The sequence below is a fragment of the Astatotilapia calliptera genome, chromosome 8 (genome assembly GCF_964374335.1).
Source record: "Astatotilapia calliptera chromosome 8, fAstCal68.1, whole genome shotgun sequence".
Lineage (NCBI taxonomy): Eukaryota > Metazoa > Chordata > Actinopteri > Cichliformes > Cichlidae > Astatotilapia > Astatotilapia calliptera.
In genome coordinates this window covers 2626068-2644297 of record NC_137429.1, presented here as the reverse complement: position 1 = coordinate 2644297, position 18230 = coordinate 2626068, and the positions used below count along the sequence as shown (strand labels likewise).

General features: G+C 46.5%; 32 non-coding genes across 32 annotated transcripts; 24 read left to right on the top strand and 8 right to left on the bottom strand.

Annotated features, from left to right (window-relative positions):
• The first annotated feature begins 720 nt into the window (after positions 1-720).
• Positions 721-793, top strand: trnav-aac (transfer RNA valine (anticodon AAC)). The gene has a single exon. It is a non-coding gene; the product is annotated as a tRNA-Val (tRNA).
• Positions 794-1407: 614 nt separating this feature from the next.
• trnav-cac (transfer RNA valine (anticodon CAC)) lies at positions 1408-1480 on the top strand. Its single transcript has one exon. It is a non-coding gene; the product is annotated as a tRNA-Val (tRNA).
• A 474-nt stretch (positions 1481-1954) lies between these two features.
• On the bottom strand, positions 1955-2026 carry trnaq-cug (transfer RNA glutamine (anticodon CUG)). The gene has a single exon. It is a non-coding gene; the product is annotated as a tRNA-Gln (tRNA).
• A 151-nt stretch (positions 2027-2177) lies between these two features.
• trnad-guc (transfer RNA aspartic acid (anticodon GUC)) lies at positions 2178-2249 on the top strand. Its single transcript has one exon. It is a non-coding gene; the product is annotated as a tRNA-Asp (tRNA).
• A 522-nt stretch (positions 2250-2771) lies between these two features.
• Positions 2772-2844, top strand: trnav-aac (transfer RNA valine (anticodon AAC)). The gene has a single exon. It is a non-coding gene; the product is annotated as a tRNA-Val (tRNA).
• Positions 2845-3458: 614 nt separating this feature from the next.
• Positions 3459-3531, top strand: trnav-cac (transfer RNA valine (anticodon CAC)). Its single transcript has one exon. It is a non-coding gene; the product is annotated as a tRNA-Val (tRNA).
• Positions 3532-3999: 468 nt separating this feature from the next.
• Positions 4000-4071, bottom strand: trnaq-cug (transfer RNA glutamine (anticodon CUG)). Its single transcript has one exon. It is a non-coding gene; the product is annotated as a tRNA-Gln (tRNA).
• Positions 4072-4222: 151 nt separating this feature from the next.
• Positions 4223-4294, top strand: trnad-guc (transfer RNA aspartic acid (anticodon GUC)). The gene has a single exon. It is a non-coding gene; the product is annotated as a tRNA-Asp (tRNA).
• A 522-nt stretch (positions 4295-4816) lies between these two features.
• On the top strand, positions 4817-4889 carry trnav-aac (transfer RNA valine (anticodon AAC)). Its single transcript has one exon. It is a non-coding gene; the product is annotated as a tRNA-Val (tRNA).
• A 614-nt stretch (positions 4890-5503) lies between these two features.
• Positions 5504-5576, top strand: trnav-cac (transfer RNA valine (anticodon CAC)). The gene has a single exon. It is a non-coding gene; the product is annotated as a tRNA-Val (tRNA).
• A 474-nt stretch (positions 5577-6050) lies between these two features.
• Positions 6051-6123, bottom strand: trnaq-cug (transfer RNA glutamine (anticodon CUG)). The gene has a single exon. It is a non-coding gene; the product is annotated as a tRNA-Gln (tRNA).
• Positions 6124-6273: 150 nt separating this feature from the next.
• trnad-guc (transfer RNA aspartic acid (anticodon GUC)) lies at positions 6274-6345 on the top strand. Its single transcript has one exon. It is a non-coding gene; the product is annotated as a tRNA-Asp (tRNA).
• Positions 6346-6867: 522 nt separating this feature from the next.
• On the top strand, positions 6868-6940 carry trnav-uac (transfer RNA valine (anticodon UAC)). The gene has a single exon. It is a non-coding gene; the product is annotated as a tRNA-Val (tRNA).
• Positions 6941-7554: 614 nt separating this feature from the next.
• Positions 7555-7627, top strand: trnav-cac (transfer RNA valine (anticodon CAC)). The gene has a single exon. It is a non-coding gene; the product is annotated as a tRNA-Val (tRNA).
• Positions 7628-8101: 474 nt separating this feature from the next.
• On the bottom strand, positions 8102-8173 carry trnaq-cug (transfer RNA glutamine (anticodon CUG)). Its single transcript has one exon. It is a non-coding gene; the product is annotated as a tRNA-Gln (tRNA).
• A 745-nt stretch (positions 8174-8918) lies between these two features.
• trnav-aac (transfer RNA valine (anticodon AAC)) lies at positions 8919-8991 on the top strand. The gene has a single exon. It is a non-coding gene; the product is annotated as a tRNA-Val (tRNA).
• A 614-nt stretch (positions 8992-9605) lies between these two features.
• trnav-cac (transfer RNA valine (anticodon CAC)) lies at positions 9606-9678 on the top strand. The gene has a single exon. It is a non-coding gene; the product is annotated as a tRNA-Val (tRNA).
• A 468-nt stretch (positions 9679-10146) lies between these two features.
• trnaq-cug (transfer RNA glutamine (anticodon CUG)) lies at positions 10147-10218 on the bottom strand. Its single transcript has one exon. It is a non-coding gene; the product is annotated as a tRNA-Gln (tRNA).
• Positions 10219-10369: 151 nt separating this feature from the next.
• Positions 10370-10441, top strand: trnad-guc (transfer RNA aspartic acid (anticodon GUC)). Its single transcript has one exon. It is a non-coding gene; the product is annotated as a tRNA-Asp (tRNA).
• A 522-nt stretch (positions 10442-10963) lies between these two features.
• On the top strand, positions 10964-11036 carry trnav-uac (transfer RNA valine (anticodon UAC)). The gene has a single exon. It is a non-coding gene; the product is annotated as a tRNA-Val (tRNA).
• Positions 11037-11650: 614 nt separating this feature from the next.
• trnav-cac (transfer RNA valine (anticodon CAC)) lies at positions 11651-11723 on the top strand. The gene has a single exon. It is a non-coding gene; the product is annotated as a tRNA-Val (tRNA).
• A 474-nt stretch (positions 11724-12197) lies between these two features.
• On the bottom strand, positions 12198-12269 carry trnaq-cug (transfer RNA glutamine (anticodon CUG)). The gene has a single exon. It is a non-coding gene; the product is annotated as a tRNA-Gln (tRNA).
• Positions 12270-12420: 151 nt separating this feature from the next.
• Positions 12421-12492, top strand: trnad-guc (transfer RNA aspartic acid (anticodon GUC)). The gene has a single exon. It is a non-coding gene; the product is annotated as a tRNA-Asp (tRNA).
• Positions 12493-13014: 522 nt separating this feature from the next.
• trnav-aac (transfer RNA valine (anticodon AAC)) lies at positions 13015-13087 on the top strand. Its single transcript has one exon. It is a non-coding gene; the product is annotated as a tRNA-Val (tRNA).
• Positions 13088-13701: 614 nt separating this feature from the next.
• On the top strand, positions 13702-13774 carry trnav-cac (transfer RNA valine (anticodon CAC)). Its single transcript has one exon. It is a non-coding gene; the product is annotated as a tRNA-Val (tRNA).
• A 474-nt stretch (positions 13775-14248) lies between these two features.
• Positions 14249-14321, bottom strand: trnaq-cug (transfer RNA glutamine (anticodon CUG)). Its single transcript has one exon. It is a non-coding gene; the product is annotated as a tRNA-Gln (tRNA).
• Positions 14322-14471: 150 nt separating this feature from the next.
• On the top strand, positions 14472-14543 carry trnad-guc (transfer RNA aspartic acid (anticodon GUC)). The gene has a single exon. It is a non-coding gene; the product is annotated as a tRNA-Asp (tRNA).
• A 522-nt stretch (positions 14544-15065) lies between these two features.
• trnav-uac (transfer RNA valine (anticodon UAC)) lies at positions 15066-15138 on the top strand. The gene has a single exon. It is a non-coding gene; the product is annotated as a tRNA-Val (tRNA).
• Positions 15139-15752: 614 nt separating this feature from the next.
• On the top strand, positions 15753-15825 carry trnav-cac (transfer RNA valine (anticodon CAC)). Its single transcript has one exon. It is a non-coding gene; the product is annotated as a tRNA-Val (tRNA).
• A 474-nt stretch (positions 15826-16299) lies between these two features.
• On the bottom strand, positions 16300-16371 carry trnaq-cug (transfer RNA glutamine (anticodon CUG)). The gene has a single exon. It is a non-coding gene; the product is annotated as a tRNA-Gln (tRNA).
• Positions 16372-17116: 745 nt separating this feature from the next.
• trnav-aac (transfer RNA valine (anticodon AAC)) lies at positions 17117-17189 on the top strand. The gene has a single exon. It is a non-coding gene; the product is annotated as a tRNA-Val (tRNA).
• Positions 17190-17803: 614 nt separating this feature from the next.
• trnav-cac (transfer RNA valine (anticodon CAC)) lies at positions 17804-17876 on the top strand. Its single transcript has one exon. It is a non-coding gene; the product is annotated as a tRNA-Val (tRNA).
• The last annotated feature ends 354 nt before the right edge of the window (positions 17877-18230 follow it).

Below are 18230 nucleotides of genomic sequence, written 5' to 3'. Positions count from 1 at the left end.
TGTCAAACAGGCATAAAAGTGTAGTTCCTGGTAAACCGATGGGGATTTCTACACGGCCAGCCAAATTTTACCTGTCATACCTGCTGCGAATCGCAGCTTGACGTGACCATTGCAGTGCTTCAGAGGTCCTCGTTAGTATAGTGGACAGTATCTCCGCCTGTCACGCGGAAGACCGGGGTTCGATTACCCGACGGGGAGTGAGCAGTTTCCTTCTCTGTTCTGCCTTTTACCTGCAATGACCACACACACCTTAATCGCACACCAGATCCTAGTCAATCTAATAATCTAGTCCTATAATGGGCTTGAAGAAACATGAATTCCACCTGTGCGCTCACAAGTCGAAAAGGTCTTCTCAGAAAGAGCTCCCATCAGAAGAGATGCTAGTCCAAGAGAACACTGCTTGTGCAGCATTTTCTCTGTTTTACGTGCGTCCCTACTGACAAATAAGTTTCTTGGTCTTGTCTTCTGTAGATTGTGTGCTAGCCAAACAAAGGACATCAAAGAGCTTGTCAACCAGAAGATCAGCTCCCATGACAAGAGATGCAATCTTGAGATCACAATTTGCATTGTCAATACAGCCATAAGTGGGGGAGTGCTTGAAGAATGACACAAATGGGAGTTCCCTCCTTCTCAATAGTCCTACATGATCGGTCATAAAAGTCCACAAATGTAAGAAAGCATTGAAATGCTCCTTTAATTACTACGGGGTACGCAAGCTCAGTTTCCGTAGTGTAGTGGTTATCACGTTCGCCTAACACGCGAAAGGTCCCCGGTCCGAAACCGGGCGGAAGCATGCGTCTTTGCTTATGCGTCCTGATATAAAAGTGTCTGACTGCAGGCACTGCTTGAACTTGTGGGGTTCTACTGCTGTTTGGGACACAGACAAGAGAAAGTACTCAAATCTGGTTCAGGTCTCTGACATCTGTAACCTTTGGATGCTCGTCTTGCTAAAGAGTTGTCTATGGCCCAAATTTCTGCAAACTCCACAGACTTCACACAAATCAACAAATCTCCAGTCGCTATATTTCCTGAAGATGGAGGCACAGACTAAGCTCTTGGAAATGACTGGCTCTAGGTGGCCTGCACAGGACTTGGGCCTATTTTCAGCCAATGCCCAAGGCAATGAAACAAATGGGCGCTTTAGGCAACAGTTCTGCTGCCAGAGGTTCTGGGGTTCTTAGGGCAGCATATGTTGAGCTGTGCTTGCTTTAGTGAACTCCTAAATGTCCAAAGTTTAAGTGAGCCTAACATGGAGACTACAGTTCAGACTCCTTGCTAGAGTGCGTCTGTCTCTTCTCCATGGCTCCTTTTACTTCAAGGCCATGATAGGAACATGTCACCAAATTTGTCAGAGTGCGAGATTACTCAGTGAGACACATTGGAAAGCCAAACAAGCTGTCTTTCGGGGTTTCCGTAGTGTAGTGGTTATCACGTTCGCCTCACACGCGAAAGGTCCCCGGTCCGAAACCGGGCGGAAACATGGGTCTTTTCCTTCTTTGGTTACAAGGGAATTGATATTCACTCTTTAGACAACTCTGCTTGTCCAGCATTTTCTCTGTTTTACTTGCATCCCTATTGAGAATTAAGTCTCTTGGTTTTGTCTTCTGTAGGTTGTGTGCTAGCCAAACAAAGGACATCAAAGAGCTTGTCAAGAAGAAGATCGGGGCCTTCAGAGGTGGCAAAGGGATTGGAAGTGGGAAGAGTGCAAGAGGAAAAGTTGACTTGAGTCAAGGTGGCTAATGAACGATACAGCAGGAAGCTGAAGTGGAAAGTGCAGCAGAAGAGCATGAGCGAGGTTTGGTGCAGCATGAAGACCATGTGCAGATGAGATCAGCCAACACAAGAGGAGTGGAACTGACTGGGCCACTAACTTGCTCTTCAACTGACTAGATTCTTATGCTAGCGTGTGCTAATGCTAATGTACCTGTGGAGCAAAGTGCTAGAAAGCCAAATGAGGTTCCACTGAGACTTGAACTCAGATCGCTGGATTCAGAGTCCAGAGTGCTAACCATTACACCATGGAACCCTGCCTGAAGCACACAAAAGATCTGTGTCAAACAGGCATAAAAGTGTAGTTCCTGGTAAACCGATGGGGATTTCTACACGGCCAGCCAAATTTTACCTGTCATACCTGCTGCGAATCGCAGCTTGACGTGACCATTGCAGTGCTTCAGAGGTCCTCGTTAGTATAGTGGACAGTATCTCCGCCTGTCACGCGGAAGACCGGGGTTCGATTCCCCGACGGGGAGTGAGCAGTTTCCTTCTCTGTTCTGCCTTTTACCTGCAATGACCACACACACCTTAATCGCACACCAGATCCTAGTCAATCTAATAATCTAGTCCTATAATGGGCTTGAAGAAACATGAATTCCACCTGTGCGCTCACAAGTCGAAAAGGTCTTCTCAGAAACAACTCCCATCAGAAGAGATGCTAGTCCAAGAGAACACTGCTTGTGCAGCATTTTCTCTGTTTTACGTGCGTCCCTACTGACAAATAAGTTTCTTGGTCTTGTCTTCTGTAGATTGTGTGCTAGCCAAACAAAGGACATCAAAGAGCTTGTCAACCAGAAGATCAACTCCCATGACAAGAGATGCAATCTTGAGATCACAATTTGCATTGTCAATACAGCCATAAGTGGGGGAGTGCTTGAAGAATGACACAAATGGGAGTTCCCTCCTTCTCAATAGTCCTACATGATCGGTCATAAAAGTCCACAAATGTAAGAAAGCATTGAAATGCTCCTTTAATTACTACGGGGTACGCAAGCTCAGTTTCCGTAGTGTAGTGGTTATCACGTTCGCCTAACACGCGAAAGGTCCCCGGTCCGAAACCGGGCGGAAGCATGCGTCTTTGCTTATGCGTCCTGATATAAAAGTGTCTGACTGCAGGCACTGCTTGAACTTGTGGGGTTCTACTGCTGTTTGGGACACAGACAAGAGAAAGTACTTAAATCTGGTTCAGGTCTCTGACATCTGTAACCTTTGGATGCTCGTCTTGCTAAAGAGTTGTCTATGGCCCAAATTTCTGCAAACTCCACAGACTTCACACAAATCAACAAATCTCCAGTCGCTATATTCCCTGAAGATGCAGGCACAGACTAAGCTCTTGGAAATGACTGGCTCTAGGTGGCCTGCACAGGACTTGGGCCTATTTTCAGCCAATGCCCAAGGCAATGAAACAAATGGGCGCTTTAGGCAACAGTTCTGCTGCCAGAGGTTCTGGGGTTCTTAGGGCAGCATATGTTGAGCTGTGCTTGCTTTAGTGAACTCCTAAATGTCCAAAGTTTAAGTGAGCCTAACATGGAGACTACAGTTCAGACTCCTTGCTAGAGTGCGTCTGTCTCTTCTCCATGGCTCCTTTTACTTCAAGGCCATGATAGGAACATGTCACCAAATTTGTCAGAGTGCGAGATTACTCAGTGAGACACATTGGAAAGCCAAACAAGCTGTCTTTCGGGGTTTCCGTAGTGTAGTGGTTATCACGTTCGCCTCACACGCGAAAGGTCCCCGGTCCGAAACCGGGCGGAAACATGGGTCTTTTCCTTCTTTGGTTACAAGGGAATTGATATTCACTCTTTAGACAACTCTGCTTGTCCAGCATTTTCTCTGTTTTACTTGCATCCCTATTGAGAATTAAGTCTCTTGGTTTTGTCTTCTGTAGGTTGTGTGCTAGCCAAACAAAGGACATCAAAGAGCTTGTCAAGAAGAAGATCGGGGCCTTCAGAGGTGGCAAAGGGATTGGAAGTGGGAAGAGTGCAAGAGGAAAAGTTGACTTGAGTCAAGGTGGCTAATGAACGATACAGCAGGAAGCTGAAGTGGAAAGTGCAGCAGAAGAGCATGAGCGAGGTTTGGTGCAGCATGAAGACCATGTGCAGATGAGATCAGCCAACACAAGAGGAGTGGAACTGACTGGGCCACTAACTTGCTCTTCAACTGACTAGATTCTTATGTTAGCGTGTGCTAATGCACCTGTGGAGCAAAGTGCTAGAAAGCCAAATGAGGTTCCACTGAGACTTGAACTCAGATCGCTGGATTCAGGGTCCAGAGTGCTAACCACTACACCATGGAACCCTGCCTGAAGCACACAAAAGATCTGTGTCAAACAGGCATAAAAGTGTAGTTCCTGGTAAACCGATGGGGATTTCTACACGGCCAGCCAAATTTTACCTGTCATACCTGCTGCGAATCGCAGCTTGACGTGACCATTGCAGTGCTTCAGAGGTCCTCGTTAGTATAGTGGACAGTATCTCCGCCTGTCACGCGGAAGACCGGGGTTCGATTCCCCGACGGGGAGTGAGCAGTTTCCTTCTCTGTTCTGCCTTTTACCTGCAATGACCACACACACCTTAATCGCACACCAGATCCTAGTCAATCTAATAATCTAGTCCTATAATGGGCTTGAAGAAACATGAATTCCACCTGTGCGCTCACAAGTCGAAAAGGTCTTCTCAGAAAGAGCTCCCATCAGAAGAGATGCTAGTCCAAGAGAACACTGCTTGTGCAGCATTTTCTCTGTTTTACGTGCGTCCCTACTGACAAATAAGTTTCTTGGTCTTGTCTTCTGTAGATTGTGTGCTAGCCAAACAAAGGACATCAAAGAGCTTGTCAACCAGAAGATCAGCTCCCATGACAAGAGATGCAATCTTGAGATCACAATTTGCATTGTCAATACAGCCATAAGTGGGGGAGTGCTTGAAGAATGACACAAATGGGAGTTCCCTCCTTCTCAATAGTCCTACATGATCTGTCATAAAAGTCCACAAATGTAAGAAAGCATTGAAATGCTCCTTTAATTACTACGGGGTACGCAAGCTCAGTTTCCGTAGTGTAGTGGTTATCACGTTCCCCTAACACGCGAAAGGTCCCCGGTCCGAAACCGGGCGGAAGCATGCGTCTTTGCTTATGCGTCCTGATATAAAAGTGTCTGACTGCAGGCACTGCTTGAACTTGTGGGGTTCTACTGCTGTTTGGGACACAGACAAGAGAAAGTACTCAAATCTGGTTCAGGTCTCTGACATCTGTAACCTTTGGATGCTCGTCTTGCTAAAGAGTTGTCTATGGCCCAAATTTCTGCAAACTCCACAGACTTCACACAAATCAACAAATCTCCAGTCGCTATATTTCCTGAAGATGGAGGCACAGACTAAGCTCTTGGAAATGACTGGCTCTAGGTGGCCTGCACAGGACTTGGGCCTATTTTCAGCCAATGCCCAAGGCAATGAAACAAATGGGCGCTTTAGGCAACAGTTCTGCTGCCAGAGGTTCTGGGGTTCTTAGGGCAGCATATGTTGAGCTGTGCTTGCTTTAGTGAACTCCTAAATGTCCAAAGTTTAAGTGAGCCTAACATGGAGACTACAGTTCAGACTCCTTGCTAGAGTGCGTCTGTCTCTTCTCCATGGCTCCTTTTACTTCAAGGCCATGATAGGAACATGTCACCAAATTTGTCAGAGTGCGAGATTACTCAGTGAGACACATTGGAAAGCCAAACAAGCTGCCTTTCGGGGTTTCCGTAGTGTAGTGGTTATCACGTTCGCCTCACACGCGAAAGGTCCCCGGTCCGAAACCGGGCGGAAACATGGGTCTTTTCCTTCTTTGGTTACAAGGGAATTGATATTCACTCTTTAGACAACTCTGCTTGTCCAGCATTTTCTCTGTTTTACTTGCATCCCTATTGAGAATTAAGTCTCTTGGTTTTGTCTTCTGTAGGTTGTGTGCTAGCCAAACAAAGGACATCAAAGAGCTTGTCAAGAAGAAGATCGGGGCCTTCAGAGGTGGCAAAGGGATTGGAAGTGGGAAGAGTGCAAGAGGAAAAGTTGACTTGAGTCAAGGTGGCTAATGAACGATACAGCAGGAAGCTGAAGTGGAAAGTGCAGCAGAAGAGCATGAGCGAGGTTTGGTGCAGCATGAAGACCATGTGCAGATGAGATCAGCCAACACAAGAGGAGTGGAACTGACTGGGCCACTAACTTGCTCTTCAACTGACTAGATTCTTATGCTAGCGTGTGCTAATGCTAATGTACCTGTGGAGCAAAGTGCTAGAAAGCCAAATGAGGTTCCACTGAGACTTGAACTCAGATCGCTGGATTCAGGGTCCAGAGTGCTAACCATTACACCATGGAATCCTGTCTGAAGCACACAAAAGATCTGTGTCAAACAGGCATAAAAGTGTAGTTCCTGGTAAACCGATGGGGATTTCTACACGGCCAGCCAAATTTTACCTGTCATACCTGCTGCGAATCGCAGCTTGACGTGACCATTGCAGTGCTTCAGAGGTCCTCGTTAGTATAGTGGACAGTATCTCCGCCTGTCACGCGGAAGACCGGGGTTCGATTCCCCGACGGGGAGTGAGCAGTTTCCTTCTCTGTTCTGCCTTTTACCTGCAATGACCACACACACCTTAATCGCACACCAGATCCTAGTCAATCTAATAATCTAGTCCTATAATGGGCTTGAAGAAACATGAATTCCACCTGTGCGCTCACAAGTCGAAAAGGTCTTCTCAGAAAGAGCTCCCATCAGAAGAGATGCTAGTCCAAGAGAACACTGCTTGTGCAGCATTTTCTCTGTTTTACGTGCGTCCCTACTGACAAATAAGTTTCTTGGTCTTGTCTTCTGTAGATTGTGTGCTAGCCAAACAAAGGACATCAAAGAGCTTGTCAACCAGAAGATCAGCTCCCATGACAAGAGATGCAATCTTGAGATCACAATTTGCATTGTCAATACAGCCATAAGTGGGGGAGTGCTTGAAGAATGACACAAATGGGAGTTCCCTCCTTCTCAATAGTCCTACATGATCTGTCATAAAAGTCCACAAATGTAAGAAAGCATTGAAATGCTCCTTTAATTACTACGGGGTACGCAAGCTCAGTTTCCGTAGTGTAGTGGTTATCACGTTCGCCTTACACGCGAAAGGTCCCCGGTCCGAAACCGGGCGGAAGCATGCGTCTTTGCTTATGCGTCCTGATATAAAAGTGTCTGACTGCAGGCACTGCTTGAACTTGTGGGGTTCTACTGCTGTTTGGGACACAGACAAGAGAAAGTACTCAAATCTGGTTCAGGTCTCTGACATCTGTAACCTTTGGATGCTCGTCTTGCTAAAGAGTTGTCTATGGCCCAAATTTCTGCAAACTCCACAGACTTCACACAAATCAACAAATCTCCAGTCGCTATATTTCCTGAAGATGGAGGCACAGACTAAGCTCTTGGAAATGACTGGCTCTAGGTGGCCTGCACAGGACTTGGGCCTATTTTCAGCCAATGCCCAAGGCAATGAAACAAATGGGCGCTTTAGGCAACAGTTCTGCTGCCAGAGGTTCTGGGGTTCTTAGGGCAGCATATGTTGAGCTGTGCTTGCTTTAGTGAACTCCTAAATGTCCAAAGTTTAAGTGAGCCTAACATGGAGACTACAGTTCAGACTCCTTGCTAGAGTGCGTCTGTCTCTTCTCCATGGCTCCTTTTACTTCAAGGCCATGATAGGAACATGTCACCAAATTTGTCAGAGTGCGAGATTACTCAGTGAGACACATTGGAAAGCCAAACAAGCTGCCTTTCGGGGTTTCCGTAGTGTAGTGGTTATCACGTTCGCCTCACACGCGAAAGGTCCCCGGTCCGAAACCGGGCGGAAACATGGGTCTTTTCCTTCTTTGGTTACAAGGGAATTGATATTCACTCTTTAGACAACTCTGCTTGTCCAGCATTTTCTCTGTTTTACTTGCATCCCTATTGAGAATTAAGTCTCTTGGTTTTGTCTTCTGTAGGTTGTGTGCTAGCCAAACAAAGGACATCAAAGAGCTTGTCAAGAAGAAGATCGGGGCCTTCAGAGGTGGCAAAGGGATTGGAAGTGGGAAGAGTGCAAGAGGAAAAGTTGACTTGAGTCAAGGTGGCTAATGAACGATACAGCAGGAAGCTGAAGTGGAAAGTGCAGCAGAAGAGCATGAGCGAGGTTTGGTGCAGCATGAAGACCATGTGCAGATGAGATCAGCCAACACAAGAGGAGTGGAACTGACTGGGCCACTAACTTGCTCTTCAACTGACTAGATTCTTATGCTAGCGTGTGCTAATGCTAATGTACCTGTGGAGCAAAGTGCTAGAAAGCCAAATGAGGTTCCACTGAGACTTGAACTCAGATCGCTGGATTCAGAGTCCAGAGTGCTAACCATTACATCATGGAACCCTGCCTGAAGCACACAAAAGATCTGTGTCAAACAGGCATAAAAGTGTAGTTCCTGGTAAACCGATGGGGATTTCTACACGGCCAGCCAAATTTTACCTGTCATACCTGCTGCGAATCGCAGCTTGACGTGACCATTGCAGTGCTTCAGAGGTCCTCGTTAGTATAGTGGACAGTATCTCCGCCTGTCACGCGGAAGACCGGGGTTCGATTACCCGACGGGGAGTGAGCAGTTTCCTTCTCTGTTCTGCCTTTTACCTGCAATGACCACACACACCTTAATCGCACACCAGATCCTAGTCAATCTAATAATCTAGTCCTATAATGGGCTTGAAGAAACATGAATTCCACCTGTGCGCTCACAAGTCGAAAAGCTCTTATCAGAAAGAGCTCCCATCAGAAGAGATGCTAGTCCAAGAGAACACTGCTTGTGCAGCATTTTCTCTGTTTTACGTGCGTCCCTACTGACAAATAAGTTTCTTGGTCTTGTCTTCTGTAGATTGTGTGCTAGCCAAACAAAGGACATCAAAGAGCTTGTCAACCAGAAGATCAGCTCCCATGACAAGAGATGCAATCTTGAGATCACAATTTGCATTGTCAATACAGCCATAAGTGGGGGAGTGCTTGAAGAATGACACAAATGGGAGTTCCCTCCTTCTCAATAGTCCTACATGATCTGTCATAAAAGTCCACAAATGTAAGAAAGCATTGAAATGCTCCTTTAATTACTACGGGGTACGCAAGCTCAGTTTCCGTAGTGTAGTGGTTATCACGTTCGCCTAACACGCGAAAGGTCCCCGGTCCGAAACCGGGCGGAAGCATGCGTCTTTGCTTATGCGTCCTGATATAAAAGTGTCTGACTGCAGGCACTGCTTGAACTTGTGGGGTTCTACTGCTGTTTGGGACACAGACAAGAGAAAGTACTCAAATCTGGTTCAGGTCTCTGACATCTGTAACCTTTGGATGCTCGTCTTGCTAAAGAGTTGTCTATGGCCCAAATTTCTGCAAACTCCACAGACTTCACACAAATCAACAAATCTCCAGTCGCTATATTTCCTGAAGATGGAGGCACAGACTAAGCTCTTGGAAATGACTGGCTCTAGGTGGCCTGCACAGGACTTGGGCCTATTTTCAGCCAATGCCCAAGGCAATGAAACAAATTGGCGCTTTAGGCAACAGTTCTGCTGCCAGAGGTTCTGGGGTTCTTAGGGCAGCATATGTTGAGCTGTGCTTGCTTTAGTGAACTCCTAAATGTCCAAAGTTTAAGTGAGCCTAACATGGAGACTACAGTTCAGACTCCTTGCTAGAGTGCGTCTGTCTCTTCTCCATGGCTCCTTTTACTTCAAGGCCATGATAGGAACATGTCACCAAATTTGTCAGAGTGCGAGATTACTCAGTGAGACACATTGGAAAGCCAAACAAGCTGTCTTTCGGGGTTTCCGTAGTGTAGTGGTTATCACGTTCGCCTCACACGCGAAAGGTCCCCGGTCCGAAACCGGGCAGAAACATGGGTCTTTTCCTTCTTTGGTTACAAGGGAATTGATATTCACTCTTTAGACAACTCTGCTTGTCCAGCATTTTCTCTGTTTTACTTGCATCCCTATTGAGAATTAAGTCTCTTGGTTTTGTCTTCTGTAGGTTGTGTGCTAGCCAAACAAAGGACATCAAAGAGCTTGTCAAGAAGAAGATCGGGGCCTTCAGAGGTGGCAAAGGGATTGGAAGTGGGAAGAGTGCAAGAGGAAAAGTTGACTTGAGTCAAGGTGGCTAATGAACGATACAGCAGGAAGCTGAAGTGGAAAGTGCAGCAGAAGAGCATGAGCGAGGTTTGGTGCAGCATGAAGACCATGTGCAGATGAGATCAGCCAACACAAGAGGAGTGGAACTGACTGGGCCACTAACTTGCTCTTCAACTGACTAGATTCTTATGTTAGCGTGTGCTAATGCACCTGTGGAGCAAAGTGCTAGAAAGCCAAATGAGGTTCCACTGAGACTTGAACTCAGATCGCTGGATTCAGGGTCCAGAGTGCTAACCACTACACCATGGAACCCTGCCTGAAGCACACAAAAGATCTGTGTCAAACAGGCATAAAAGTGTAGTTCCTGGTAAACCGATGGGGATTTCTACACGGCCAGCCAAATTTTACCTGTCATACCTGCTGCGAATCGCAGCTTGACGTGACCATTGCAGTGCTTCAGAGGTCCTCGTTAGTATAGTGGACAGTATCTCCGCCTGTCACGCGGAAGACCGGGGTTCGATTCCCCGACGGGGAGTGAGCAGTTTCCTTCTCTGTTCTGCCTTTTACCTGCAATGACCACACACACCTTAATCGCACACCAGATCCTAGTCAATCTAATAATCTAGTCCTATAATGGGCTTGAAGAAACATGAATTCCACCTGTGCGCTCACAAGTCGAAAAGGTCTTCTCAGAAAGAGCTCCCATCAGAAGAGATGCTAGTCCAAGAGAACACTGCTTGTGCAGCATTTTCTCTGTTTTACGTGCGTCCCTACTGACAAATAAGTTTCTTGGTCTTGTCTTCTGTAGATTGTGTGCTAGCCAAACAAAGGACATCAAAGAGCTTGTCAACCAGAAGATCAGCTCCCATGACAAGAGATGCAATCTTGAGATCACAATTTGCATTGTCAATACAGCCATAAGTGGGGGAGTGCTTGAAGAATGACACAAATGGGAGTTCCCTCCTTCTCAATAGTCCTACATGATCTGTCATAAAAGTCCACAAATGTAAGAAAGCATTGAAATGCTCCTTTAATTACTACGGGGTACGCAAGCTCAGTTTCCGTAGTGTAGTGGTTATCACGTTCGCCTTACACGCGAAAGGTCCCCGGTCCGAAACCGGGCGGAAGCATGCGTCTTTGCTTATGCGTCCTGATATAAAAGTGTCTGACTGCAGGCACTGCTTGAACTTGTGGGGTTCTACTGCTGTTTGGGACACAGACAAGAGAAAGTACTCAAATCTGGTTCAGGTCTCTGACATCTGTAACCTTTGGATGCTCGTCTTGCTAAAGAGTTGTCTATGGCCCAAATTTCTGCAAACTCCACAGACTTCACACAAATCAACAAATCTCCAGTCGCTATATTTCCTGAAGATGGAGGCACAGACTAAGCTCTTGGAAATGACTGGCTCTAGGTGGCCTGCACAGGACTTGGGCCTATTTTCAGCCAATGCCCAAGGCAATGAAACAAATGGGCGCTTTAGGCAACAGTTCTGCTGCCAGAGGTTCTGGGGTTCTTAGGGCAGCATATGTTGAGCTGTGCTTGCTTTAGTGAACTCCTAAATGTCCAAAGTTTAAGTGAGCCTAACATGGAGACTACAGTTCAGACTCCTTGCTAGAGTGCGTCTGTCTCTTCTCCATGGCTCCTTTTACTTCAAGGCCATGATAGGAACATGTCACCAAATTTGTCAGAGTGCGAGATTACTCAGTGAGACACATTGGAAAGCCAAACAAGCTGTCTTTCGGGGTTTCCGTAGTGTAGTGGTTATCACGTTCGCCTCACACGCGAAAGGTCCCCGGTCCGAAACCGGGCGGAAACATGGGTCTTTTCCTTCTTTGGTTACAAGGGAATTGATATTCACTCTTTAGACAACTCTGCTTGTCCAGCATTTTCTCTGTTTTACTTGCATCCCTATTGAGAATTAAGTCTCTTGGTTTTGTCTTCTGTAGGTTGTGTGCTAGCCAAACAAAGGACATCAAAGAGCTTGTCAAGAAGAAGATCGGGGCCTTCAGAGGTGGCAAAGGGATTGGAAGTGGGAAGAGTGCAAGAGGAAAAGTTGACTTGAGTCAAGGTGGCTAATGAACGATACAGCAGGAAGCTGAAGTGGAAAGTGCAGCAGAAGAGCATGAGCGAGGTTTGGTGCAGCATGAAGACCATGTGCAGATGAGATCAGCCAACACAAGAGGAGTGGAACTGACTGGGCCACTAACTTGCTCTTCAACTGACTAGATTCTTATGCTAGCGTGTGCTAATGCTAATGTACCTGTGGAGCAAAGTGCTAGAAAGCCAAATGAGGTTCCACTGAGACTTGAACTCAGATCGCTGGATTCAGAGTCCAGAGTGCTAACCATTACACCATGGAACCCTGCCTGAAGCACACAAACGATCTGTGTCAAACAGGCATAAAAGTGTAGTTCCTGGTAAACCGATGGGGATTTCTACACGGCCAGCCAAATTTTACCTGTCATACCTGCTGCGAATCGCAGCTTGACGTGACCATTGCAGTGCTTCAGAGGTCCTCGTTAGTATAGTGGACAGTATCTCCGCCTGTCACGCGGAAGACCGGGGTTCGATTCCCCGACGGGGAGTGAGCAGTTTCCTTCTCTGTTCTGCCTTTTACCTGCAATGACCACACACACCTTAATCGCACACCAGATCCTAGTCAATCTAATAATCTAGTCCTATAATGGGCTTGAAGAAACATGAATTCCACCTGTGCGCTCACAAGTCGAAAAGGTCTTCTCAGAAAGAGCTCCCATCAGAAGAGATGCTAGTCCAAGAGAACACTGCTTGTGCAGCATTTTCTCTGTTTTACGTGCGTCCCTACTGACAAATAAGTTTCTTGGTCTTGTCTTCTGTAGATTGTGTGCTAGCCAAACAAAGGACATCAAAGAGCTTGTCAACCAGAAGATCAGCTCCCATGACAAGAGATGCAATCTTGAGATCACAATTTGCATTGTCAATACAGCCATAAGTGGGGGAGTGCTTGAAGAATGACACAAATGGGAGTTCCCTCCTTCTCAATAGTCCTACATGATCTGTCATAAAAGTCCACAAATGTAAGAAAGCATTGAAATGCTCCTTTAATTACTACGGGGTACGCAAGCTCAGTTTCCGTAGTGTAGTGGTTATCACGTTCCCCTAACACGCGAAAGGTCCCCGGTCCGAAACCGGGCGGAAGCATGCGTCTTTGCTTATGCGTCCTGATATAAAAGTGTCTGACTGCAGGCACTGCTTGAACTTGTGGGGTTCTACTGCTGTTTGGGACACAGACAAGAGAAAGTACTCAAATCTGGTTCAGGTCTCTGACATCTGTAACCTTTGGATGCTCGTCTTGCTAAAGAGTTGTCTATGGCCCAAATTTCTGCAAACTCCACAGACTTCACACAAATCAACAAATCTCCAGTCGCTATATTTCCTGAAGATGGAGGCACAGACTAAGCTCTTGGAAATGACTGGCTCTAGGTGGCCTGCACAGGACTTGGGCCTATTTTCAGCCAATGCCCAAGGCAATGAAACAAATGGGCGCTTTAGGCAACAGTTCTGCTGCCAGAGGTTCTGGGGTTCTTAGGGCAGCATATGTTGAGCTGTGCTTGCTTTAGTGAACTCCTAAATGTCCAAAGTTTAAGTGAGCCTAACATGGAGACTACAGTTCAGACTCCTTGCTAGAGTGCGTCTGTCTCTTCTCCATGGCTCCTTTTACTTCAAGGCCATGATAGGAACATGTCACCAAATTTGTCAGAGTGCGAGATTACTCAGTGAGACACATTGGAAAGCCAAACAAGCTGTCTTTCGGGGTTTCCGTAGTGTAGTGGTTATCACGTTCGCCTCACACGCGAAAGGTCCCCGGTCCGAAACCGGGCGGAAACATGGGTCTTTTCCTTCTTTGGTTACAAGGGAATTGATATTCACTCTTTAGACAACTCTGCTTGTCCAGCATTTTCTCTGTTTTACTTGCATCCCTATTGAGAATTAAGTCTCTTGGTTTTGTCTTCTGTAGGTTGTGTGCTAGCCAAACAAAGGACATCAAAGAGCTTGTCAAGAAGAAGATCGGGGCCTTCAGAGGTGGCAAAGGGATTGGAAGTGGGAAGAGTGCAAGAGGAAAAGTTGACTTGAGTCAAGGTGGCTAATGAACGATACAGCAGGAAGCTGAAGTGGAAAGTGCAGCAGAAGAGCATGAGCGAGGTTTGGTGCAGCATGAAGACCATGTGCAGATGAGATCAGCCAACACAAGAGGAGTGGAACTGACTGGGCCACTAACTTGCTCTTCAACTGACTAGATTCTTATGCTAGCGTGTGCTAATGCTAATGTACCTGTGGAGCAAAGTGCTAGAAAGCCAAATGAGGTTCCACTGAGACTTGAACTCAGATCGCTGGATTCAGGGTCCAGAGTGCTAACCATTACACCATGGAATCCTGTCTGAAGCACACAAAAGATCTGTGTCAAACAGGCATAAAAGTGTAGTTCCTGGTAAACCGATGGGGATTTCTACACGGCCAGCCAAATTTTACCTGTCATACCTGCTGCGAATCGCAGCTTGACGTGACCATTGCAGTGCTTCAGAGGTCCTCGTTAGTATAGTGGACAGTATCTCCGCCTGTCACGCGGAAGACCGGGGTTCGATTCCCCGACGGGGAGTGAGCAGTTTCCTTCTCTGTTCTGCCTTTTACCTGCAATGACCACACACACCTTAATCGCACACCAGATCCTAGTCAATCTAATAATCTAGTCCTATAATGGGCTTGAAGAAACATGAATTCCACCTGTGCGCTCACAAGTCGAAAAGGTCTTCTCAGAAAGAGCTCCCATCAGAAGAGATGCTAGTCCAAGAGAACACTGCTTGTGCAGCATTTTCTCTGTTTTACGTGCGTCCCTACTGACAAATAAGTTTCTTGGTCTTGTCTTCTGTAGATTGTGTGCTAGCCAAACAAAGGACATCAAAGAGCTTGTCAACCAGAAGATCAGCTCCCATGACAAGAGATGCAATCTTGAGATCACAATTTGCATTGTCAATACAGCCATAAGTGGGGGAGTGCTTGAAGAATGACACAAATGGGAGTTCCCTCCTTCTCAATAGTCCTACATGATCTGTCATAAAAGTCCACAAATGTAAGAAAGCATTGAAATGCTCCTTTAATTACTACGGGGTACGCAAGCTCAGTTTCCGTAGTGTAGTGGTTATCACGTTCGCCTTACACGCGAAAGGTCCCCGGTCCGAAACCGGGCGGAAGCATGCGTCTTTGCTTATGCGTCCTGATATAAAAGTGTCTGACTGCAGGCACTGCTTGAACTTGTGGGGTTCTACTGCTGTTTGGGACACAGACAAGAGAAAGTACTCAAATCTGGTTCAGGTCTCTGACATCTGTAACCTTTGGATGCTCGTCTTGCTAAAGAGTTGTCTATGGCCCAAATTTCTGCAAACTCCACAGACTTCACACAAATCAACAAATCTCCAGTCGCTATATTTCCTGAAGATGGAGGCACAGACTAAGCTCTTGGAAATGACTGGCTCTAGGTGGCCTGCACAGGACTTGGGCCTATTTTCAGCCAATGCCCAAGGCAATGAAACAAATGGGCGCTTTAGGCAACAGTTCTGCTGCCAGAGGTTCTGGGGTTCTTAGGGCAGCATATGTTGAGCTGTGCTTGCTTTAGTGAACTCCTAAATGTCCAAAGTTTAAGTGAGCCTAACATGGAGACTACAGTTCAGACTCCTTGCTAGAGTGCGTCTGTCTCTTCTCCATGGCTCCTTTTACTTCAAGGCCATGATAGGAACATGTCACCAAATTTGTCAGAGTGCGAGATTACTCAGTGAGACACATTGGAAAGCCAAACAAGCTGCCTTTCGGGGTTTCCGTAGTGTAGTGGTTATCACGTTCGCCTCACACGCGAAAGGTCCCCGGTCCGAAACCGGGCGGAAACATGGGTCTTTTCCTTCTTTGGTTACAAGGGAATTGATATTCACTCTTTAGACAACTCTGCTTGTCCAGCATTTTCTCTGTTTTACTTGCATCCCTATTGAGAATTAAGTCTCTTGGTTTTGTCTTCTGTAGGTTGTGTGCTAGCCAAACAAAGGACATCAAAGAGCTTGTCAAGAAGAAGATCGGGGCCTTCAGAGGTGGCAAAGGGATTGGAAGTGGGAAGAGTGCAAGAGGAAAAGTTGACTTGAGTCAAGGTGGCTAATGAACGATACAGCAGGAAGCTGAAGTGGAAAGTGCAGCAGAAGAGCATGAGCGAGGTTTGGTGCAGCATGAAGACCATGTGCAGATGAGATCAGCCAACACAAGAGGAGTGGAACTGACTGGGCCACTAACTTGCTCTTCAACTGACTAGATTCTTATGCTAGCGTGTGCTAATGCTAATGTACCTGTGGAGCAAAGTGCTAGAAAGCCAAATGAGGTTCCACTGAGACTTGAACTCAGATCGCTGGATTCAGAGTCCAGAGTGCTAACCATTACATCATGGAACCCTGCCTGAAGCACACAAAAGATCTGTGTCAAACAGGCATAAAAGTGTAGTTCCTGGTAAACCGATGGGGATTTCTACACGGCCAGCCAAATTTTACCTGTCATACCTGCTGCGAATCGCAGCTTGACGTGACCATTGCAGTGCTTCAGAGGTCCTCGTTAGTATAGTGGACAGTATCTCCGCCTGTCACGCGGAAGACCGGGGTTCGATTACCCGACGGGGAGTGAGCAGTTTCCTTCTCTGTTCTGCCTTTTACCTGCAATGACCACACACACCTTAATCGCACACCAGATCCTAGTCAATCTAATAATCTAGTCCTATAATGGGCTTGAAGAAACATGAATTCCACCTGTGCGCTCACAAGTCGAAAAGCTCTTATCAGAAAGAGCTCCCATCAGAAGAGATGCTAGTCCAAGAGAACACTGCTTGTGCAGCATTTTCTCTGTTTTACGTGCGTCCCTACTGACAAATAAGTTTCTTGGTCTTGTCTTCTGTAGATTGTGTGCTAGCCAAACAAAGGACATCAAAGAGCTTGTCAACCAGAAGATCAGCTCCCATGACAAGAGATGCAATCTTGAGATCACAATTTGCATTGTCAATACAGCCATAAGTGGGGGAGTGCTTGAAGAATGACACAAATGGGAGTTCCCTCCTTCTCAATAGTCCTACATGATCTGTCATAAAAGTCCACAAATGTAAGAAAGCATTGAAATGCTCCTTTAATTACTACGGGGTACGCAAGCTCAGTTTCCGTAGTGTAGTGGTTATCACGTTCGCCTAACACGCGAAAGGTCCCCGGTCCGAAACCGGGCGGAAGCATGCGTCTTTGCTTATGCGTCCTGATATAAAAGTGTCTGACTGCAGGCACTGCTTGAACTTGTGGGGTTCTACTGCTGTTTGGGACACAGACAAGAGAAAGTACTCAAATCTGGTTCAGGTCTCTGACATCTGTAACCTTTGGATGCTCGTCTTGCTAAAGAGTTGTCTATGGCCCAAATTTCTGCAAACTCCACAGACTTCACACAAATCAACAAATCTCCAGTCGCTATATTTCCTGAAGATGGAGGCACAGACTAAGCTCTTGGAAATGACTGGCTCTAGGTGGCCTGCACAGGACTTGGGCCTATTTTCAGCCAATGCCCAAGGCAATGAAACAAATTGGCGCTTTAGGCAACAGTTCTGCTGCCAGAGGTTCTGGGGTTCTTAGGGCAGCATATGTTGAGCTGTGCTTGCTTTAGTGAACTCCTAAATGTCCAAAGTTTAAGTGAGCCTAACATGGAGACTACAGTTCAGACTCCTTGCTAGAGTGCGTCTGTCTCTTCTCCATGGCTCCTTTTACTTCAAGGCCATGATAGGAACATGTCACCAAATTTGTCAGAGTGCGAGATTACTCAGTGAGACACATTGGAAAGCCAAACAAGCTGTCTTTCGGGGTTTCCGTAGTGTAGTGGTTATCACGTTCGCCTCACACGCGAAAGGTCCCCGGTCCGAAACCGGGCAGAAACATGGGTCTTTTCCTTCTTTGGTTACAAGGGAATTGATATTCACTCTTTAGACAACTCTGCTTGTCCAGCATTTTCTCTGTTTTACTTGCATCCCTATTGAGAATTAAGTCTCTTGGTTTTGTCTTCTGTAGGTTGTGTGCTAGCCAAACAAAGGACATCAAAGAGCTTGTCAAGAAGAAGATCGGGGCCTTCAGAGGTGGCAAAGGGATTGGAAGTGGGAAGAGTGCAAGAGGAAAAGTTGACTTGAGTCAAGGTGGCTAATGAACGATACAGCAGGAAGCTGAAGTGGAAAGTGCAGCAGAAGAGCATGAGCGAGGTTTGGTGCAGCATGAAGACCATGTGCAGATGAGATCAG